The 17,471-nt window shown below is 38.0% G+C and overlaps 2 protein-coding genes across 2 annotated transcripts in view; both read right to left on the bottom strand.

The window, feature by feature from the left end:
* The window catches only part of USP49 (ubiquitin specific peptidase 49), a 77,750-nt gene that overhangs the window by 36,811 nt on the left and 23,468 nt on the right, over window positions 1–17,471 (bottom strand). The window contains exon 2 of the mRNA XM_060021831.1: window positions 1,217–1,290. The gene's annotated coding sequence lies outside the window, so the exon portion shown is untranslated. The remainder of the gene's footprint in view (window positions 1–1,216; window positions 1,291–17,471) is intronic.
* MED20 (mediator complex subunit 20) overlaps window positions 1,141–17,471 on the bottom strand; it is a 43,020-nt gene continuing 26,689 nt past the window's right edge. The window contains exon 5 of the mRNA XM_060021832.1: window positions 1,141–1,290. The gene's annotated coding sequence lies outside the window, so the exon portion shown is untranslated. The remainder of the gene's footprint in view (window positions 1,291–17,471) is intronic.

The raw sequence follows: 17,471 nt of genomic DNA, 5'->3' as shown, positions 1-17,471 counted from the left end.
CTGAACACTCACTATGCTCTGGGCATTATTCCAAGATTTTATATAGATTAATTAATCTTCAACATCACTATGACATAGGCATTTTATTGTCCCCACTTATACCCAAGGAATTGAGGCACAGAGAAATTAACCTGCCCAAACGTCAAGTTAATAATGGCTAGTCAGGGACTTCCCTGGTGGCACAGTGGTTAAGAATCCGCCTGCCAATGCAGGGGACACAGGTTCGATCCCTGGTCCGGGAAGATTCCACATGCCGCGGAGCAACTAAGTCTTTGCGCCACAACTACTGAGCCTGCGCTCTAGAGCCCACGGGCCACAACTACTGAGCCCACGTGCCACAATTACTGAAGCCTGCTCGCCTAGAGCCCGTGCTCTGCAACAAGAGAAGCCACCGCAATGAGAAGCCCGTGCACTGCAACGAAGAATAGCTCCCACTCGCTGCAACTAGAGAAAGCCCACGCGCGCAGCAACGAAGACCCAACGCGGCCAAAAATAAATACATATATTAAAAAAAGAAAAAAATAATGCCTAGTCAAAAACAGTCTGGCTCCTAAGCCCAAGTTTTTAACCAGCAGGCAAAGAAGAAGACATAACATACACTTATATTATCTGGGAGGGGGGGCTAAGTTTCAGATAGGCTTTGGTTATCTATAATGTTTGAATTATTGACAATAAGCATGTATGGACTTATGTAATTTAAAAATTTTATATCTCGTAAATTTAGTTACACCTTTTATTGGATTTTCTGTGGAATTCTATTTGATTATCACCTGACACACAATCTGCACTTGGTTAAATGAACAGGATCCCCAGGGTGAGCCTAACATCACAGCAGCTGGCAATATCTGGAGAGCGAGAAGGGGTTGCTAACACTCTTGAGAGGTCATGACAGACATAATCTCTATCCAACCACCAGTAAGCTTCAAGACCTACCCTAGACTTGTTTCAGTATAGGTGCTGGTCTCCAGGTCCCATCTTTTTCTTCAAATATAGCTGTGTCCCCTCTTAGCTTAAGTAATTCATAGCCCTCAGAAATTCACAAGGGTAAGAAAGGTGGTGAAAGCTCAGAATGGCAATAAAACAAAGATAGTGACTGATCACTGATCACTCACTCTAATAGTATACCAACCTTGGCCACCTATTACAGACTGGTCATACATAGTACTATCGTGAATAGTTTTTATGAATAACTTTTTATTATAGTTTTATTTCTTACTCATTAAACAAGTTTTTTCCATCTTCTTCCATATTATTCCACAGTCATTGGTTAGGTTTCCTCTTCTCTATTACCTACAGTGGAAAAAAAATCTGTAAGGTCGGGCTGATATATAGTAAGAGAAAAGCAATTTCATGAATTTTACTTATAAATTCTAAAACAGGATCAGTGTAATACAATGCCATTTAGTGAAATCCCCACAAGTCCTCAAAATTGAGGTAAAAGAGTAAAAAAAAAATAGCTGTGATCTTTTTTTCAGCTAAGAGCAACCAGACAGTCATTTATGAAGAGGCTGATGGAAGTACGAAAGGTTTACTTCCTGAGAAATGCACTTCTGCATTTGTTTTAGGTTTTAAAGATTATACACTGTCTTTGCATATAACTTGAAACTGTCAGAAAAACCAAAACAAATTCATGGCAACAAAAATAATTGTGTTTCAAAAGCCAAAATTCTTTTTGTATAAATGAAATATGTTAATAATGAAAGATGCCAGGAGGTGACATCTTTGTGTTAGACGGGTTCATGACTTTTAGGTAAGCAGCATGCATTCTATACGCAAGGACACTGCATTAGTCAAAGTTATCTAGAATGTAGAATTTGGACAAATTACATGTATAATCAATTTTTAGGTTTCTGACACTTTATTGAGGAGGCAGGACTCAATAAGCTTGAGATTAATACACCGTCTGCCACCATGTAACAAGATGAAAAACTCTCTATTTTGCTATCCTAATAACTAACACAAGAATTCCTCTTAGAAGAAGCCTTCTTTGTGAAAATATGTTCCCTCATAGGGTCCCCCACCACTCATGTTCCCTTGGGGTGGACGGTTCCCTGCAGAATGCCTGTCAAGATCCCAGAATGACTGTCAAGAAAGGGAAATTGCTTTACACTAGACAAGGGGAAGAACTTATTTTATTTCTGAAAGAGAGAAGGATGATGAGGAGAGGGAAAGGAAGAGGAGAAAAGAATAGTTAGTACAGTGGAGCAAAGCTGGGGTTACGTGGGGGTGAAGTTCTCCAGTCAAGGGAAGTCTGGAACATTTTCAGAACAGGGGTGCCTTAATAGAAGTTGTATTAATGCAATATAGGGCTTACCCACCTCTATTTTGCCTCCTTTGTTCAGTTAGGTGTACTAAAAACACAAATGCCCTCTATGAATAGGGCCTTTCTGAGAATCAGAGAAGGAGCCAAGTATCACATCTGAGGGCACCATGGTGCACATCAGAGGCACAAAGCAAGAAAAATAGGTGCCTAGGAGGCAGAAGCAATTGCAAGATGATAAAACCCAGGAAATGCACAAATATTTTCAGGAAGAGAAGAGCATATAACTTCCACATTCTAGGTTGGGAGTTTGAGGCAACCTCATCCAGGAAGCTAAGCTGACATTGTATGGATGGGTGTTTTACATCCATAAAATTTCCCTCTTTACCTTTTTTTTGGGGGGGGGAGGGGGCGCGCCACGTGGCTTGTGGGATCTTAGTTCCCAACCAGGGATTGAACCCGCACCCTCGGCAGTGAAAGCACAGAGTCCTAACCACTGGACCGCCAGGGAATACCCCTCTTTCCTAACCAAACAGCCTTACTTTCAATATGAGAACACCAAACCATTAAAATTAACTTAATTACTTTTAAATCCAAGTTATTTGAATTAATTCTGGATGTTCTCCAAAAGCTGACCAAATAATCAGTTCTATACTGAGCACCTAGGATACATTAACTACACAGAAGTTAGGCTTAAAAGCCCTATGAAATAGCTATTAATTTGAAGAGTAATGACTTCAATAATTATGATGGTGATCTTGAAAACTGGGAAATTATAATAGGTCAGCTTAATTCTGCAAACTTAATAAGACTACACACATTCAAATATTTTCCATCTAGGTCCCACTTATATTATTTATACTACTGTAATATACTTTTGAATGGGGGGGATGGAAATTCAGATATATAAAACAAATCACTGCAGCAGGAACTAAAAATGTGGATGACATCCCTTTAAACCATCATTAGAAATAAAGTCCCTAACAAGCACATTCCAAGTGTACCTATCATGAGTGAAACTTGCTGAACTCTCAGGCTTTGTGGCATGTGCAATGCAAGAGTATAGGATGTAGAGTAACAGAGACCAGTTATCATCACGGTGGCCATACCAGACCTTTTGCAAGTAATTTAACTTCTCTGAGCCTGTTTTCTCATCTACTTCAGAGCACTGGTGTAAGGATTAAATGAAAATGCAGGTAAAATGCTAGCATGCTGCCTGGCACGTAGCTGATGACTAAAAAATGTTTAGTTTCCTTCCTTTATCTTTCTACCTTTAGTTTAGAGTAATTTTCAGGGATTGAGGAGAAAATCCATTCCTGAAAACTTTACTCAACTTACTTTTATTCTGCCAAATAACAATGATGATGATGATGGCTGCTGATAACACTTATAGCCTTTAATGTGAGCCAGACACTCATTTAAGCACTCTAACATATATTAACTCATTCAATTCTCACAATAACTGTGAGTAGGTATTATCTTTATTCCCATTTCACAGACACCGAAACGGAGGTACAAATAAGTTTGACAGCTAATAAGTGGCAGAGCTAGGATTCAAACCCAGGTTTCTGCTCTTGAGAAATACTAGCATCGGGACTTCCCTGGTGGCACAGTGGTTAAGAATCTGCCTGCCAATGCAAGGGACACGGGTTCGAGCCCTGGCCCGAGAAGATCCCACATGCCGCGGAGCAACTAAGCCGGTGCGCTGCAACTACTGAGCCCACGTGCCACAACTACTGAAGCCTGCACGCTCTAGGGCCCGCCTGCTGCAACTACTGAACCCACATGCCTAGAGCCTGTGGTCCACAATGAGAAGCCACCACAATGAGAAGCCTGAGCATTGCAACGAAGAGTAGCCCCCGCTCGCTGCAACTAGAGAAAGCCTGCGTGCAGCAACAAAGACCCATCTCAGCCCCTCCCCCCCAAAAAAGAAAATCTAGCATCAGCGACTAACATCAAGGGGACGGCAGCAGTGCCCTTTCTTTAAGAGATCTCTAATATTAATGTAGTCAGGTAGGGAATGTTCAGATGACTTACCAAGTAGAAAAGATCCATATTTTACGTAATTAAGGTTATCTAAAATATATATATTTTATATATAGTTAAAATACAGATTTATATTATATATCTCAAAATATTTTAATATATTACATATTTCATAGTTTTAAAAGTTTAAAAAGTTGAACAAGAGAATATTAATAAATTTAAATCAGATAAAAATTTAACCAAGGGACATCTCTGGTGGTCCAGTGGTTAAGGCTCTGCACTTCTCTGCAGGGGGCACAGGTTCGATCCCTGGTCAGGGAACTAAGATCCCGCATGCCGCATGGCAAAAAAAAAAGAAATTAACCGAGACTGTAGCTTTTTCAGCAAGGTCAGCCATGTGGTACATTCCAAAATATAAACATTTATTATCCTTTGTTGTATCTTGTCTGTAACTGCCTTCCCCATAAGCTCCTGGAGGACAGCAGTAGCATCTTATCTAACTAACTGTGAACAACAGTGATGTCTAAAAAAGTGCCTAGTGCTCACTAGGTGCTCAATATTGATGAAAGAATGAAAAGACTGGATATTAAACAAAGAAAAAGTTTTCAAGTCCATCTGTTATTTCCATTTACATTCTAAGGCACTAACACTCTAGGCTTATTTCCCACCACCCATTCACTCCTTAATTTTCCTACCAGCAAGTCCTTGCTGGATTTAAGTGTTTCCCTTGACCCAGTCACATCTTTGCTCATATTCCAATTTATGAGCTCATGTAACAAAATGTCTTATGACAAAAGGTCTCAAGTATACAATTAACCAGAAGACTCATGCATGAATGCATGCATGCAACATATTGTTATGGCACTTTATGGTTTTCAAAGTGCTTCCCCACATATCTCTCAGATGCCTCAAGACAACCCTGAGAGTAGACAAAGCAGGTGTGATAATCCAGGAAGCTACAGCTAATGCTGATTGTTTTGGAGTGAAAACATATTCTCATTGTCTCTGCCAAACAGCCAGTGGCTCAGAACCTGAGTTAGATGCTTTCTCGGTAATTGGGCAGAAAGTCTATGAAATGACATATTTTTAAGTCATAATGTCATAAATAATTTTTTAAATCAAAAACGATCAGTCATATCTAATTAAAGGAAAAACAGGCCAAAAGGCTTGGAAAATACAAAGGCAGAGGAAACTCACACAACTAAATAAGGCAAAAGTTTACATGCATCCACAACTAAATAAAGAGACCTCATATCGAATTTTAAGAAGAACACAATTAAATCTCTCTTGGCCACGAAGTTAGGAAGCTCAGCATAGACTGGTGGGAAGAGAGAGAGTGAGATTAGGTAGCAGGAAGTCTGGGTCTCAGTCCACACTCTGCCACTGAAGAGCTATGTGATCTCCAGTCCCACTCAAATTTAAAATTCTAAAATTGTGTACATATCACCAGGGTAAGTAATAATGCAAAAAGAAACATAAAACATTGTGCAGTATGGACAGCCCGAACAAGGGCTTAAGATCTGCTGACTTTACTGTTCTGAGATTCTAAGTTATTAGTTTGCCATGGGTTTTACCCATTAATGGCTCTGAATAATGTTTTAAGTTCAAATTCAGGACCTCTGAACAGAAACTGCAAAACAGACAGATTTACGATTTTCTGTGAAACACAAAGGGTGCTAGGACTGCATTTATACACTTTGACCTTGGTTCAGAATAATCTAGGTGGTAAATTCTAAGTTCACTTGCCAAATGAATCTTATAAGCTATTTATTAAAATGCTTTTTCAAAAAAAATGCTTTTTCAGCATTAGACAGAAATGTGGTCCATGGGTTTATTTTATTTTTTAAATATTTATTTATTTGGTTGCACTGGGTCTTAACTGTGGCAGACAGGCTCCTTAGTTGCTGCTCACCAGCTCCTTAGTTGCAGCATGTAGGCTCCTTAGTTGCGGCTCCAGGGCTCCTTAGTTGCAGCTCACCGGCTCCTTAGTTGCAGCAGGTGGGCTCCTTAGTTGCTGCTCGCCAGCTCCCTAGTTGCAGCTCACCAGCTCCCTAGTTGCAGCAAATGAGCTCCTTAGTTGTGGCTCACCAACTCCTTAGTTGTAGCAGGCAGGCTCCTTAGTTGCAACTCGCTGGCTCCTTAGCTGTGGCATGTGAACTCTTAATTGCGACATGCATGTGGGATCTAGTTCCCTGATCAGGGATCAAACCCGGGCCCCCTGCATTGGGAGCACAGAGTCTTATCTACTGTGCCACCAGGTAAGTCTCGGTCCATGGGCTTATGAAGCTGTGTTTTACAAGTGTAAAAGTCCCCTATGTGATCCTCCCTCATGTCCCACCCCAGGTTAAACACTGTCCTGATTATTATCAAGAAAGTTAGAAATTTGCTTCTCTTTATTATGTTTCAAATAACATTCTGGTCTTAATTAACTACTTAATACGGAATAAAGAAAATACAACCTTAGCCAGATTGGGAATTCCTCCTCACCAAAAAATAAAATGACCTAAAAGCAATAGCATAATATGCTTACATTCTCACTTATCCACGATAAATATATACAAACAAAAGCAAGACCGAATCCCATTTAGTTTGTAGAGCAGCAGTGTCAGCCACAAAAATGACCTTCCATATAGCATGTGCTGGAGTTGCTATTTCATCACTGTGCTTAAATATAATCCTGTTTTTTATAATCTCCACATACGATTAATATTACTAATTGGTAGAGTTCAGTCTGCCAGCATTCATTCAAGCCATTTTTAAAGCATTAATTTGGTCATTACCAAGCACATTTTATAAATACCATACAACAATTTTATCAGCACAGAGCAGCAAATTATAATGGGAAGAGAACATTTACAAACATTTATAATACTTTTAGTAGATACCATGCTGTGTGAGGGGTTTTCATATATATTTGCTCAATTAATTCTCACAATGAGGTAGACATCAGCAGCATTTTACAGATGAAGAATGGATACTCAAATGGTGATTAGATGACTAGTCCAGTATCATACAGCAAGAAAACAGCAGTGCCTAGGCCCAAGATAATCACTTTAAGTTGCCCGTAACTCCACATCAGCGGCAAACAACATGAGGTTTATTTAAGTAAAGTTTTGTGCCATGGTAAAACTTAGTTGGCAGACAGCAATATTCTAAGGCACTTTATATGCCTTGTTCAGGAGCTACTGAGCTGTAAATCTGTACTCCTTCTACAGAAACAGTATCTAATTTTAAAATTGAAACATAAAGACTTGTCACTACAGCTAGCTGTTTTTAGAGAAAACACTGTAAAGGAAACATTAATTCACTAAATAGAGTCAGTAACTGTCGTATAAAGAAGCTATCTCTTGGTGACCATATCTAAACAAGCGCCAAAAATTACTTGTGTCTTACAAACATAAAAGTATATTTTGAAATATTATATTAGAAAATGCTTCCTATAATCAAAGCTCTTCTTTTAAAAATTTAACTCTAAGTGAAATATCACTATTCATTACACTACAGATATAAGTGATATTATTGGTTTTCCCTGAAAATTCCCATAAAAAATAACATTTATAAAATAAACATTTTAGGAGTGCTCTGAAATGGACAATACTAAACATATAATAAGATTTAGATAACTTGATGGACTGTATATCTGTGTCAAGCAATGAGAAGATATTTGGTCAAGATCTAACGCCTGCAGAGCTTTCCAACTCTGTATTGTTCTACCTTGTGATCTGGTTAGAGTATTCAAAGATACAAAATAGATGCAGATATTAAAAATATAAAATTGCATCAAATAATAAGACAACACCCTAATTAGGTGTAGTTAAGAGAGCAGGTTTAGGACTCAGATTGGCTGGATTAGAATCCCAGTGGGACCAAATTCCTAGCTCCATGACTCGGTTTCCTCACCTATCTCATACAATTATTAGGGAGTTACAATGTGTACAGAGTTCAGAAAACTCAGTGGCGTGAGGTAGGTGATCAATAAATGTTACCTATTATTTTTCTAGTATTACGTTGTGTAAAACATAAAATATACGGGCTTCCCTGGTGGTACAGTGGTTAAGAATCCGCCTGCCAATGCAGGGGACATGGGTTCGAGCCCTGGTCTGGGAAGAACCCACATGCGGCGCAGCAACTAAGCCTGTGTGCCACAACTACTGAGCCTGCGCTCTAGAGCCCGTGAGCCACAAATACTGAGCCCACGAGCCTAGAGCCTGTGTTCTGCAACAAGAGAAACCACCGCAATGAGAAGCCCACTCGCGGCAACTAGAGAAAGCCCGTGTGCAGCAATGAAGACCCAATGCAGCCAAAAAAATAAATTAATTAAAAAAAATATATATATATATATACACACACATGTAAAAAGACTAAAGACCTTTCATTACTGGGCTATTTTTCAAGTTTAGAAATTTAAAACATAATAAAGAGAAGCAAATTCCTAACTTTCTTGATAATAGTCAGGACAGTGGTTAACCTGCGGTGGGACATGAGGGAGGATGATGTAGGGAACTTTTCCCCTTGTAGGATGTTACTCCAGCTTTTGTTTTACTAGTCTTTAAAATGTACATATGTTTTAAAATGTATTTCACGTATGTCATATTTCACAATTTTAAAAAATTGGAAAAGTAAAAGTTAATACATTTCTAAAGAATAATAATGAGAAAGCATTATTTAACCTTAGGAGAGGATGAGAGGAAAAAAACAACAACAACAAGAAAACAATGCTTTATCATTCTAAGTGTTCCAGGTACTTCAGATTATGTATGCAACAGTTTAGCTCAGTCAAGGAAAGATTTCCATTGGATTCCACTTAATCCTAAGAGACATTTTTCTCTGTGGGTCAGTTGTTTTAAAGGGTGTCATTGATTCACTAGGAGCACCTCTTTATAATCATGAAATCTGGAGAGTGTAAGGAAGCTCAGAGGGCTTCTATTCCAACATGTTCACTTTCCAGTTAAGGAAACATTAGACTCCTTAGCTTCCAAACAGGCTTTCCCCACTCTGCTCCCAGCTGTTATTACTAGTCACCAACGTGACACAAAGCAAGGGGCAAAGCCCATTCTTTCAATCGTCTCCTAATAGTGACTGGAGAAAAGGTGAGTTTTCCCAATCATCAGCACCTGTCAGTGTCCTAATGTGTACCCCAAAGATGCTGGGACCTACAGAGGAACCCAATGCCTCAAAGAAGGCACTCCATAAATATGTGTAGAAGTGAATTTATTCAAAAGTATAAAGCAGGGTTTCTGCCCCCAAGAATTTTACATATAAATAAAAATCACCAAAGAATCCTAGTCAACATACAACGAATTCGGTAGTGTTCTGGGGCAAACAGTGCAAAGTACAAAATATAGGCGGGAAAGAGAAATAAGACAAAAGATTTATGTCATGGGGTAAAATGCAGGAAGGGGTCCTGGAAGAGGAGAATTGAGAATTGAGTTTTGAAAAATTGATAGAGAAAGCATTCTAGGATTTCTCCAAAGAAACTTGACATTTTTACAAGAGTTTCCTTTTTCCACATTATTTAAACATTTTAACAGGGATATTAATTTGTTCTAAATAATTTTATCTGCTATAATTACATTCAGGAAAGAGTTTCTGCCCTCCCTGACAAAGAACTTTTGGAGGCCACTGAAAAGTGAATAGTAGGAAGAAAAAAGAAACCTTTTAAATGCTCAATATAAATTCTTCAAAACAGAAACATCTTTAAAAGGGTAAGACACAACTTTTCTTGAGTTTTAAAGTTCACCCCAATAAAACCAGACCCCAATCTTTAACAGGAAGAAGAACATTAAAAAAAAAAAAATTCCATGACTGCAACCTAAAGCCCACACTAAACTAACAGGACATTTGGGTGACATAAGCCATGATAAAGGGCTCCTATTTCCAGCTACTTTGATGAGAGAAGACAGAACCACATTGGCAAGGAAAAGAACACTGGGGAAGAGACTCAGTTCTAGTTCAGGACAGATAAGTGACCATAGGTAAGCCACCTCTGCTCTCTGGGTCTCAGTTTCCACATCTGAAAAAGGAATATTTAAGTTACTTAATGACCTTAATTTCTATTACACTATCTGCAAACTTCCCGAAGTCATTTAGATGTCATTCTCTCATAGCAAGCTATAGGCTAGGCATTAATCCAAAGGGGTAGCAAAGACCAAATGAATTTATATCTTGTACAATTCTGTTACTGGAGCAAAATTTTTCAACTGCTATAAACCATCTACCTATTAAGTAGTGTTGAAACAGGGCATCAAAGAAATAAATTTGGATCTTCAATGAAAATTGATGCATTGAACACCTTCATTTACCTCTGCTCTCTCCCTAACTCCACTAAAATGGCATTAAAAACATGAAATTCATAAGGACAAAGACTAGGAAAGGAAACAACTACAACAAAGTTTTTGGAAGCTGAAAAGCAGATTGATTAGCTATTTGATTTAGCACAGTAAAGAAAGCAAAAACTAAGAGCATGTTAAGGGGAAGCTCAGAGCAAACTGAATTGTGCTGGGAAACACCAGAAAAGCTCAGAATGATCTGAAAGTGGGAACAGCAGGCAGGGCTGAATAAAGGAGCACAGGGTGAAAGTTCTACTCCAAGGTTCCCACCCTGACTCCAAGCAGCCACTGGTCAGAGGAAGGGAATTTACTCTCTGGAAACTAAAGAGACTCTGGACTTGGGCACAACTAGGGGCAGGCTGACCAGTCTAAAAAGATGGGGATTCAAGGAAGGCTGAGATCCTGAAAGGTAGATATCCCCAGCTCCTTCCCCACTCAGCTCCCCAGATGTTGAAGGCAGGTGTGTAAGCCAATGGTTGGAGCATTCTCTCTGGGGAAAACCTGGCTAAGAGAAAAGAAAAACACCTACAAATACTGACTGGTGGAGGTGACATCCCCCCCGCCCCCCCACACACCAAAGTGGGTTCCTGGCTAATCAACTTATAATGAAGACCACCATTTAACTTTTAGAAGCCCCCACTCAGGCAAATTCAGCTTTCAGTTTTTCAGTAGCTCATTCTGGAAAACGAGTAAGATGGCCAAGGCCATACATTTAAGGAAATTCCCTAAAAGAAAGACCGAAACAAGTGATCAAGTAAAGGTACTTTAAGGAAAACAGAGATGATACTGGAGGCTGCAGAAAACTTTTAAAAATTGTAACTAATATAAACAGAGAAGAGTTATTCCATCCATGAAACAAAAATAGAAAACAATAAAAAGCAGCATTCAGAGAAAAACCTCTTGAAAATTAAAAATGATAGAGAAAATATAAAATTAGAAGAGTCTGAAGATGAAGTTCAAAACACATCCCAGAAAGTAGAACAGAGACCAAAAACATGAGAAATAGAAAAGATGGTAAAATTAAAGGACTCATTAGTCCACAAGTTTCAAACACAAATAAGTGTTCCAGAGAGAAAGAATAGGAAAACGGGGGGCAAGGGGGAGGTTGGTTATAATTTAAGAATTCAAGGGACTTGCCTGGTGGTCAAGTGGTAAAGAATTCACCTTGCAATGCAGGGGACACGGGTTCGAGCCCTGGTCAGGGCAACTAAGCCTGCGTGCCACAACTACTGAGACGGCGCGCCTCAACAAGAGAGCCCGCGTGCCGCAAACTACAGAGCCCATGTGCCCTGGAGCCCGTGTGCCACAACTAGAGAGAGAAAACCCGCATGCCACAACTAGAGAGAAGCCCACGCGCTGCAACGAAGAGCCCATGCCACAAGGAAAAGATCCCGCATGCTGCAACTAAGACCCGACGCAGCCAAAAGAAAAAGAAAAAGAAAAAAGAATTTAAGGAAATCTCCCAGAACTGAAAAAAAATCTGTTTCCAAACTGAAAAGCCTCTCAGTGTGCCCGGCACAACAGATAGAACAAGTGAGGCAGATTATCACAAAATTTTAGAACATCAGGGACAAAGATCAGATCCTAAAACCAACCAAGGAGGGGGAAAAGAAACAAGAATCAGAACACCACCAGCCTTCTCATAGCAATAATAGAAGCTAGAAATCAATACAGCAATGCCTCTTAAACTCAGAGAAAATATTCTCCAATCTAGAATTCTAGAGCCAGGTAAACTATAAATCAAGTATGAGAGAAAATGAAGACATTTTCATACATGCAGATTTACATCCCATGCACCCTTTTCTTAGAAAACTTCTGGAGGAATTGCTTAATTAAAATATAAACAATGAAGGGGGAAGATATGGGGTCCAGGAAACAGGGAGTTCCAACATAGGGAGGTGAAGAAAATACCTAGGCTATTCAGGAAGGCAGATCCCATGATGAGAGCTGTTCAGGTCTAGAGAAAACCCTATACAGATTTTTAAAAACAGCAGCTTAACCTACTGTTTAGAAAAAATGGCATTAAATACCAAAAGAACTGCTGGAGGAGTAGAAAATGGAGGTCTCTGGAGAGGCAGAATGTTGGGGAGGAGAAAAGCAGGTAGTACACTTTTTATGCTATATTCAGACTTAGCATTGATAAATATTAAATTTTAAAAGATTCTTGAAAAGGTTAAAAAGAACGTTTTAAAATCACATCTAAAAATATAATTTTCCAAGCAAGATTTCTGAGGAAAAAAATAATGAAAGAAAAACAGTAATTTTCAAGGCAGAGCAAAATCAAAGTACTTGGGAAACTCTACATCTTAGCATACAGTGTGGCTTAGTTTGAAAAAAATTAAGAGCAGGAAAAAATGTTTTGCTGATAGAAACTTACTCAAAAGACATAACCACAAAACCAGCAAAAAGAGAAAAAGGAGTAATTTGTTTTAACATATTATGGTATTATTGGGAAAAGTTCATGGTTTATGGCTACGTCAATCATGTCACAAATTAAAATTCCTTTTCCACTCAGTCAGGCAGATGCTAAACCAAAGTCAACATAACGATTTGATTGTATCACATCTTGGTCAGAAATGAAAACACTTAAAAACTGCATTGCTTCCTCAGGAAAGGAAAGTACAAATACTGCGAACCTGTTTGAACAAGGAAAGGGCATTTTATATCAGTCACTCCTCCTTTCCTGAGACCTGAAATTAACAGGAGTGAGATTCACATGCAAATCTGAAACGGCTGTCCAACTTTCTAGAAGACCCTGAGAAGTGGCATCTCAATTAGGAAATATGCTGTTCTCTATCCACAAACACTTTAAAAACCAAAACATCCATATTTTCTATTGCCCTTTCATAGAAAAATGAGGAGTATAATATGGTATCTGTTCATCATTTTTGATATTATCTGCTTATATTCAGTAAGTGCTAAGACGGTTCTCCTCGATCAAGTGCTGGGCTCTTCATGGAAAGGCAAGTTAGAGAAGGTGCTGTCTGCTATTTACCAGTTTCCTGACATCTAGGGAGACTATAAACAGGGAGAAGCAGCTGGATCTGATTTTTTTGATAATCGTGTACTAGTTTTTGACCAGGGGAGATTTTCTTTTTTTAACTAACACAATGAAGCACTTTCCCACCGAATCTACTCTGGCACAAACACTTGCTCTCAATGTTTAGCATACATGAAGGCACTGCGAATAGATCAGTAAGATGCTTTAACTGTAGCATACTTTATAGCTTTTAAGTTGAATACTTAGAAAAAAGTTTGTTTCATCATCTCTTGGGATCAGGAAGAAAAACAATACTTTAAGATTCTGCATAAGGATGATATTCTTCCCTTTTTGAAGCTTGAGAAAATATACTAATATCTTACAAAATACAATGCATAACCGAAAGTTCCTCCAGCTTGAAAAAAGTTAATAAAATACTACGTTCAATCTTTCATGCTTATTTCACAGAAGGGAAATTGCTAACTTGAATATGAAGAAATGCTCAAACTTACTAGTAATTAGAAAATACAAATTAAAATGAGACATTATTAAATGGCCAAAATTAGAAATGTGAACAATACCATGCATTGGGGAGGTGGGGAATGCAACGCCTGTGGGGTGTAAAGTGATACAACCATTCAGCAGCCTGACAATACTTATGCCACAATGCCACTCCTGAGTCTGTATCCCAAAGAAATTCGCAAACGTGTCCATAATGGACATGGACAAGACTGTCTATTGATAGCATTGTTTGCGGTAGCCTAGGCATCCATCACTATGGGAATGATACACACCACAGAATACCATGCTGAAGTTAGGAGCAATTAGCTAAAAGTACATCCCAACATGCACAAACAGATCTTAAAGCAGTGCTGACCAAAAAAGTAAAACCTAGAGTAAGATCTACAGCATTTTTACAGGGAGAATTCTATAGCCAAATTCTACGCCAGCGTGGTATAATGAGCAATTTCAGAATTAAAGATACACACACACACACACACACACACACACAAAAATCACTAAGTATCTTATAAAGATGCATATAGAATCAAGGACATATGACAAACACATTTGAGAGGGTGCTTGTGGGGTGGGAGAGGAAAATGGGCATGAAAATGGGAGCTGAACAGAAGGCCTTTATACAGCAATGCTAGGCTGTGCCCAAATCACAGAGTATAAAGTCCAAATTCAGAATATTTTTCATTCATGCATACATTAATTTATTCAATAAAAACTTATTGAACACCTCTTAAGTGCCAAGTGCTGTGCTTAAATATAAACTTTTGTTATTTCAGCTGAAGATTTTTTTAAAAAACAACAAAAAGATATGTTTTAAGATACGTTTTAACTGAAAGTGGAAGGGGAAAATAATTTACATTAGAATATATACTATAAAATGAGAAATTCACCATTCTTAAAACAGTTTTATCAATATTTTTCATCAAATGTAAATATACCTTGAAGTTCTTTAAATAACAAACTTAAATGAAAAATCGAAATACGAAAAGAACTCACTTTAAAGCCGTAAAAAATTATGTCGTCACATCTTAGCCCACAGGTAAAACAACTTTTCTCGTGGTTCGCAGTAGTGAAACAATTTCTTTTTGGTAGAAAATTTTCTTCTACTTTATTTTCCCCCCAAAGATATTTCCACTGCTCAGGAATACTTCTCGCCAGATTTCTGTTTTCTAAAAGATTTCACAAGCAGACTGCTGGCTGCCAATGAAGGTGCTGTAGCTAATATGCTCATTACATTGCATTGCTAACAAAAACTGATTAACACATTCGGTGCAAAGTGACATATCTATTCCATATCCCATGGGCACAGAAAATGATGTTTCCCCCCCAAATTACCTGTTCCCCTCTTTTTACAAGCCCCAAATGTTAGCTAGTATACATGCTAATATTGGTAAACAAACCCAATAGCAACTGGTAGGACATCATATGTCTAAAGCTCTAAAATTGTATTCAGATTTCAGTTTTCAGATTTTGATACTAAGTGTTAGTAGGTGGGAGGATCAAAGGTGAAGACTAGGAATGGTTAGGCCAACCACCAATACTACTGGAAAAAAACCCAAACTACATGTCTGTCAGTGGGGTTAGCAGAATCATCACCACACACAATAAAAGACAACGCATTAATTTATTCTGGCTTACAAAAGATAATGTATTTTCACTCAATAATAATAGTTAACATTGAGCACTTACTATGTGTCACTGTTCTAAATATTTTATATGCATTATTTACTTCAGTCCTCACAATAACCCAGTGGACTAGGTATTATTATCATCTCCATTTTATAGATCATTTTTCAAATCAAATGCAAGCTCTTTATCACTGCCTTTAAAATCTCCACCAAATGTTCTCAACTTCCACTATATCCCCTCTTCTTGCCATTCCAGTCCTCATTTCTTACTTAAAAACTTGACTGATATATCTCATATATCCTTTCTCATATGAAATGAGCAGTTTTCTTCTCTAGCCAGCTTCTTTCTCCTCCCTTACTACCACGGAAGTTTCCTTCATGAAAATGTTCTCACTTAACCCCTTCCTCACATGCTTATTAAAAGTGACCACTATAGAAGTACATAGAGTAAAAAGTGAGTACCTACCCCCAAAAAAGGGAACACCTCAACAGCACTCCTTAACATTTTACAAAAATACGAATATTCTATATTTATTGTCCTATAACGTGACTTTAAAAAAAGTTAACAATGGACATCTTTCTACATCAGCAAATAAAGATTCATTGCATTCCTAATAGCTTAATGGTATTCCGTTGTATGGACCCACCATACATTACTTAACCAGTCCCTAACTGACAGACATCATTTTTTTGCAGGAACAAACAATGCTATAAAGAAAAACTTTGTACTCATATTTTTCATGCACGTGTATAAATATATCTATAGGTCAAATTTCTAGAAGTGGAATCTCTGGGTCACTGGGTATGCACATTTAAAATTCCAACAGACATTGCAAATTTACCTTCAAGGGAACTTACGTTCCCATCAGCAGTGTGTGAGAATTCCAATTTCCCCACATCCTCATCACTACTAGCTATCATCAACTTGTTTAATCTCTTCATCTAATAGGTAAAAAAGTGGTACTTATGCTTTATGTTATGTTTATTTAAATGAGTAGAATTAGAATTTATAGCTTAAATAGGTTTGGAACTTATTATTAGCTGTAGGCTAAGCTGAATGGCCTATGGAGAAAAAATATAATTCAAGAAGCACATTAACAGTATACCTAGGGAGACTGGTAATGTTTAACCACTTTGGGATTTTAGCATGGAGTGGACAATGACGCCATCACAAATGAGTTTGATCTCTTCACTAAAGCACGATCCTTACCTTTCACTTGAAATTCACTGCTATCAGTTCTTCACATTATGCCATATATTTTTGAAATGTTTCTTTTAAAAGAGTATATTCAACTTCCTAGTCATACATTCACTTTCTTATTTTTACTTTCTCACAACACCCCTGTGTGATCAGGCCACTTTGATATTTTACTTTTTCATATGTTGTTTATTAATCTGACCTTTGACCTCTTTTAGATGTTAAAGCACAAGAGTGTAATCAATATCTAACCATGAACATCCAATATAATTAAGACAACTGATACAGGTGGTTAGAACATAGAAAAAGGAGAGTAAAAAAAGTAAATGTTAGCAATGGCCAACCATAGAAACATTCTACATTCTAGATTATGAAAACAAAACACTAACAGAGCCCCACATACTCAGTGAACGCTAACATAAATGAGATGCCCTCTGTTCATGAACGCTGATTCACTGTCAAAGGCTACATGTCTATGATTACAATGCTACTAGCAACGATGGTTGAACTGAGCTATTCACACATTTTCTCACCTGATTTTCTTTGTGGCCACCTCCAGGTAACAATTTTT

This window comes from Delphinus delphis, chromosome 10, assembly GCF_949987515.2.
Source record: "Delphinus delphis chromosome 10, mDelDel1.2, whole genome shotgun sequence".
NCBI lineage: Eukaryota > Metazoa > Chordata > Mammalia > Artiodactyla > Delphinidae > Delphinus > Delphinus delphis.
The sequence above is the reverse complement of the archived record's forward strand: the minus strand, read 5'-3'. Positions and strand labels throughout refer to the sequence as shown.